This window comes from Passer domesticus, chromosome W (genome assembly GCF_036417665.1).
Source record: "Passer domesticus isolate bPasDom1 chromosome W, bPasDom1.hap1, whole genome shotgun sequence".
NCBI lineage: Eukaryota > Metazoa > Chordata > Aves > Passeriformes > Passeridae > Passer > Passer domesticus.
Genome location: NC_087511.1, coordinates 2,648,722 through 2,655,531, shown reverse-complemented (window position 1 = coordinate 2,655,531; position 6,810 = coordinate 2,648,722). Strand labels below are relative to the sequence as shown.

At 47.5% G+C, this 6,810-nt stretch overlaps 1 long non-coding RNA gene across 1 annotated transcript; it reads right to left on the bottom strand.

Moving 5' to 3' along the window:
- Positions 1 to 218: 218 nt before the first annotated feature.
- LOC135289043 (uncharacterized) lies at positions 219 to 6,600 on the bottom strand. Its single transcript, XR_010351853.1, has 3 exons — positions 6,576 to 6,600; positions 5,686 to 5,922; positions 219 to 5,149 (listed from the first exon to the last, which is right to left on the bottom strand). It is a non-coding gene; the product is annotated as an uncharacterized LOC135289043 (long non-coding RNA).
- Positions 6,601 to 6,810: the final 210 nt, after the last annotated feature.

The window sequence follows — 6,810 nt, the reverse complement described above, 5'->3', positions numbered from 1 at the left end:
ATTTGTCGCTAGTCCCAATGTATTTCCCTACCTTTTCCCTAGGTAGAAAGACAAAACACATTCCAGAGGCTCCAAGCAGGGGGGCCAAGGCTCCTATCTCATCTTGGTTTTTCCTGGGAACCAAGGTTGGAACCTGTCACTGTTGAGTAAGAAACGACACAGACTCCCCAGAAGGCTGGTTTGCACAGCATCTCGCTTTACTTCGAAATTCTCTCACTTTATATACAGACAGACCACATTGGTCAATTAATCAACACATTTCACCTGCTTGGCTAATTAACAAAAACACCTTTCTTATAAACAATCTTTGAGAAAAACAGGGAAACAGAGAGTAGGAAACCACCACCTGCAGGTTGTTTATAATAACAAGCTATCATTGTTTCTCTGCAACTCCCTAAAGTCTCACAAACCAATCCTGGGAAAACTTATCTAGTTTTTTCGCTCTCTGACCAGGCTGTCACATCCACAGGTCCCCCTATTTGTTTAAAGGAGGAGGTGGTGTTTGTAGTCCTCTGAGGGGCCCCTTGCAGGAAGGAGAACAAACACAGCTCCAGAGGTTCCTCTAGCAGTTGCTAGTTGTCAGTCAGAACCTCAATTGGACGCGGATTTAAAATGGTCTGAGAGATCGGATCTTGTGATTCTCTTCTATAAGAAATACACTATCAACCTTAAAATTGGTTACCTATTCTAATACAATCTCAATACTAAGTCTAATATAGTAACAACTTATCATTAATTTGTTCAAAGAACCAACAGTCTTAGCCTGCTAACAGTCCTTTTTCAGAAGCAAAGAAAGGATGAAATGTTCACTCCCCACTCATGGAGGGGCCATCTGATTGATGGTCATCATCTTGATCATCGTTCGGAGGTTGCCTGTTTGCCACGTTCTGTTTTTGGTGTCGCAAATCGGGTGGACACACCTTGCAGGTACCCATCATACTCCACTATCTGTGGAAACACATGCATACCCGCAGCCCCAAGTGATAAGGTCGTACAGGCCCTCCCACTTATTAGTGGCTAGGTCCCGTATCTGGACTTTTGCTCAAGGCAGGTGTGTCTCACCTGAAGAATGCAACAAGAGAAAATTATTTAAAATGACAGGGTTCTCTGAATTCTGTGGCACTATACAGTGGTTTTATATAGAGCTTTTTCCAATGGACTTTGTGGGGTTTCTCCAGGCATCCCCCGCTTTTTTGTTGGGTTTTTTTGTTTGTTTGGTTTTTTTTGTTTGTTTGTTTGTCGATTGAAGGCACGGTGAAGGCAAACTTTGGTTTGTCATCAGGATGCAAAGGAATTGTGAAAAACAATCCTTCAAATCAACAATCAAGATCTCCCATCCCGCAGGGATCATGATGGGTGAGGGCATACCAAGCTGCAATGCCCCCATGCTTTCCATCACTGCATTAATTTTCCGGAGGTCCTGTAACAACCTCCATTTCCCAGATTTTTCCTTTATCACAAAGACAGGAGTATTCCAGGGACTAGTAGAAGGCTCAATGTGTTCCTGTTGAAGTTGTTCCTGAACCAATTCATGAAGAGAGACCAATTTTTCTTTTGTCAGGGGCCACTAGTGAACCCAAATGGGTTTGTCCACCAGCCACCGTAAAGGCAGTGTAGAATATGTTCTGCCCTTCAACGCAGTGAGCCCAATCAAAAATCCATCCCAATTCGCACCCCCCAGGGGCAGCCAATACATCCTGCCTCCATAAATTGATCAGAGTTGGAATGACATAGGGCCGAAATGCAGCTGTCTGCCCATTCGTGTCACCGATCAGCACAGACCATTGGCTTACCAATGCACATGCTGCACCCCCTAACCATTTGATGGCTGACCCTACAGGAGCCAAAGGCCACGTAGGAGGCCACGCAGAGAGGGAGATGACTATCACATCCTCCCCTCTGTCGATCAAACCTTGAAGCCTGATCCTCGGTGGGCAGGCATTTGGTAGGGTCAGGGTACACACCATCTGGAGTCGCCGAGCAGAAATATCCGCAGACCAGAGGACTTGTGGCAGTCCCGTGGATCCGAAGCCACCATTCCCACGAATCCACTGGTCAGTCCTGGGGACACATGACTGAAAAGGCACAAATTGGGCAATCCAAGTCCCTGCCAGAATAGTGACAGGAGGGATGGGTGTGGAAACTGTAGCACAAATTTGACCCAAAAAGCCAGAATCAATGACACCTGGGTGAACAAAGATTCCTTGGTGGGTGACACTAGATCTTGCCACAAGCAGTGCACTCAGTCCTTGTCCCAAAGGTCTGAACACATCCAAAGGAACCCTATGTTCACGACAGGATTCTAAGATGACTCCGGTTGCGGTATGTACATCCACCCCGGCGGAGCCATGGGTGCTGCCTCTGAGATGGCTGGGCAGGGCTGAGCCGGTGTCATGCCCTGAAGAATCACTTGTGTCAGAGCACAATTCCCCTGTGCGCTCATCTTCCCATTTCCCGGGGCCTACCTCTCGGGATCTCCTCTGGTCAAGGTGACCCCGAAGTGTGTTAAAAGTCTCTTTTCCCCAACCCAGCTGTCAAAGAAGGAGTCAGAAGTCTTCGGCTCGCATTCTCAAGGTTGTTTATTATTTCTTATCTGAAACATTTTTCTGTCTGGCTTGCCGAGGTCTGTTCAGCAGGTCAGTCCGAGGCACACACCCCTCCCATGGGGCTGGTGTTATCTTTTATACTATAAACTACGTATTAGATATTTACAGTTATGTTCCAATACCTATCACCTATGTTAGACAGTGACTTTCTACTTTACACTAATCCTAGAGTGCTACCATCACCAAGAAGATGGAGGCTAGGAAGAAGAAGAACAGGACAATGCCTAAATTCCTCCATCTTGCCTCCTAGACCCCTATAGTAAAATTCTTCAAAATTTTTCTTTTCACCCTATAACTACTACTATTATGCTATCTAAACTTTTGTGACCTTTAATTCCTCATATAAAGGTGGCAATTTGTTCCATGGGTCAAACTCAAAGCCACAGGGGTCTTTGGCTGAATGCCAGGGTCTCCAACCCCCCTGCCAGGGCTTCAAAGCCCCCTGTCTGGGGCTCAGATCATCCAGGACCCCTCAGAGGGATGTCCTGGGCTCTGACACCTTCCAAAGATTGGCCATTAGCATGATATTTAGACCTACATAGGGTTGAATAATGACCTGCCCTTAGGCATCTAGAGCACAAGAAAGCAGTACTTGGTCCTGTTTGTTTGCGTGTTCCTTGCTTTTTCTTGCCTTTATTTTTGCTCTTCTGTTGTCCACCCCCTGAGGATATCTGGCCTGGCTGTAAAGCAACCATCAGAGCAGACACTTTATGGTCTACAGCACCTACCTTGACACATGCATTGACCATGTTTGTTAGCGTCGGGTCGCCTGGAAGAGCATCTATGATCTTCTGACACTCACTGTTTGTGTTGTCCTGAGCTAACTGCTTGCATAAAACCTGCCTCAAGGTATCATCCTCAACCTGCTTCTCCAGGGCAGCTGCAAGCTTCTCAACAAATGGCAAAAAGGGTTCATCTGCTCCTTGAGTTATTGACGTATATCGTGGTCTGGGGGAGGCCATTTCAATAGTTCTTAACAATGCATTAAATCCTACCCTTTGACTCTGCTCAAGAACGGCACTCCTAGGTAGCCTGAAAATCAGGATTGGAAAAGGCCTGTTCTCCGAGGAGAACGTCCACCCCCACACAAAACCTAGGATCTCTCTGAGGCAAAAGCCTTTTGCCTGCTGCAACCCTTTCAGCTGCCTGCCTCCAGTTGTCCAGAAAAACCTCAAATTGCACAAGCTGGAACAGTGCCTGAGCAGTATGTTTAATATCAAATGGAGCAAGAAGGTCTGTGTTTAGCACTCTGAGAATCTGCATAACTTGTACGGAGCCAAGGCCATATTTTGCAACCTTCTCCTGCAAATCTTGGACCACCGGCCAGGCAATCACATCATGCCTGTCAGCATGTCCTGAATTTGGGACAGCCTTATACACGGGAAAAGCTTGAATCTCTCCTTGTGGCGGAACATGGTCTCCCTGAACCACCTGTGTCTCCTCCACAGATGCTGGATTAACTGTTTGACCGACATCTGTGGCCCCTTCCCCCAGATCTAGTGTGGTGTCAGCTTCCCACTGTGGCTTAGGATGGTCCCTCCGGCGCTGGGAATGGCTGCTGCAGGCCACAAGGTGCAAACTCTTGGTGTTTTCCAGGTCCCAGTCCAGAGCAGTCTCGAGTGGTTCCAAGAAAAGGGAAAGAAATGCAGTCTAGGGAAAATTCAGACTGCCTAGCTGAACTAACAAACAAGCAGTAGCAAAAGCAAGAGCAAAGAAGAAGCAAAAGCAAGAGCAAAGCAGGAGCAAGAGCAAAAAGCTAAAAGCCAAAACAAAAGCAGCTCTAAATACTGCCCCGTCTCTGTGTCCCACCGTCTGTGCGGGAGTGAGCAGGCTGATTTCAGACCCAGTCTTGAAGGCACGGAACATAATATCCAGCATAAACAGAATAGACAACTGGGGATAGAAGCATCATAACGTCACCCTAGGACACTCGCCAGCTGATCTTTGCAGGGCAGGGGAAGAACGACCTGCTGGTCTCGGCGGCGATAGTTTCGGTGACACCAGTGGCGATGAAGAGGTCGAAAGCGGTGCAAACAGGGAGGGGCCGTCTCCTGGGCACAGCTGAGACGCAGCTATTGCTCTCGGCGGTGTTGGTTTTGCAGGAGGAGGAGACGTCTGCCTCACAGACTCGTAGGGACAAGGATATGTTGGCGGAATATAATTTCTAGACTAGAGATAGGTTCTGCGGGGAGTCCCCATGCCCCCTGCCCGTCTGCACAGAGCTGGAAAAAAGCCGGCAGCCACCCGGTCTGGTGATCCTCCCCCTGGCGTGTTGGCGCCCCCATAGGCAACATCCTGGCCCTCTGAGGTCCCCACTTTTGACTCGCTGTCCCCCTGGGTGTGGCCTCAGAAGACATGGGACAGGAGTCCCCATACAAGCATAAGTCGAGGCACGGTGGAATCCCCTTTAGTTACTTCCAAGACCCGGTGGCCCAATGCCTCCCACAAGTGCGGACTAAAAGCAGTGTCCACATCCACCGGAAAGTCATGAGATTTGGCCCAGGCTAACGGAGCGCAGAGCAAATCATCCGACACAGAGACTCCTGTGGATGCAATGGGACAGAGAGAGAGAAATGGCAAGCGTTTCTCACAGCGGCTTGTGAGAAATTTTAGGGAGTTGGAAAGATGTGATAACTTGTTAAGTATAAACAATCTGCAGGTGGTGTTTTTCTACTTCGTCTTTCTGTTCTTCTCAAGGACAGTGTGCAAGGAAGACGTTTCTGTTAGTTAGCCAATCAAATAGAACCTATCGTATCACTCTACAAAAACCGTGCGATTCTCTTGAATAAAGCCTTCTTTGCTCTTTCTACGATATTGCCTCCCGCCTGTTCCTGTGTCATTCTCGGCGCAAGAGTGACAGACTCCCGTTAAGGAAATCATGTCCCTCCACACAGAAACAATTGCATGTTCTTCTTTAGAAGTGTGACTCCCCATCGTGGAAACACTGGCCCCCAACCTCCAGCAAAACGTACGGACTGTCCACTGTGCTGGGGAATTCGTTCCCACCCACACTTCTAAGCTATCAGGGCAAAACCATGATCCCAGTCCCTTCCAGGAGGACGGAGGGAAAGGTCGTTACCTCTCTGGGGGAACGGAGGCTGTCCAGAAGCAGGTGGACCACGCAGGTGCCGCGGGGTCCTGATGGAATTACAGCGGCGTCCGATGCATCTGTGTCCGTCCCGTGATCAACGAGGGGCCGATTGATGCGATACACGGTGTGGTCACCAGATGTCGGTGTTGAGTAAGAAACAAAGACTCACCACATGGCTGGTTTGCACAGCGCAGCAGCTTTACTTTGGATTCTCCTTTTTATACACTGTTCCAATACAGATAGACCTGGTTGGTCAATTAACACATTTCACCTGATTGGCTAATTAACAAGACGCCTTTCTTATAAACAATCTTTGAGAAAAACAAGAAAACAGACAGTAGGAAACCACCACCTGCAGGTTGTTTATAATAACAAGCTATCATTGTTTCTCTGCAACTCCCTAAAGTCTCACAAGACAATTCTGGGAAAACTTATCTAGTTTTTTCGCTCTCTGACCAGGCTGTCACATCCACGCTCCCAGCGCTGTAATTTTTCCTTATTCAGTCTTCTGTTGTATTTTTGTTGAGGTTTAATAAACCTTTGAAATTTTAAAAGTGAGCATCGTTTCTCACGCAATCAAATTGCATCCCTTTCTGGGCTGTTATTAGCACTGCCTCCCTAACAGACATACAGTGTCCACACAGACAATAATAGGCACACATACACAGAGACACAGTACACAAAGAGGCACGCAGCACAGACACAATGAACCCAGCACACACACTGGACCATCCTGGACCCAAGTCTCTTCCCATCCTTTTTCCAGTGGTTCAATATCTATTTCAATGGAGAATTTGGAATATCATCTCCCACTTTAGTTTTAGAAGAAACCGCCCCCATATTCAGTATTATAAGCAAATACAAGCAAATACAATTACCTCAGAGATGTGCAATGGTTTCCAGGATGTAATGGGGGAAAGAGAAGGGGGACTGCCAAGCCTGCAATCACTGAAACTGACACAAGAGGGCACTTCAAGTCTACAAACATGACTTCAACCACGCATGCAAAAATAAGGCAACATTCAAGAAAACTCCAAAACTCCAGCACTCAATCACACTTCAACACTCTCTCAGCAAAGGAATATTATACCACAGGTGTCCCTGTGTTAATAT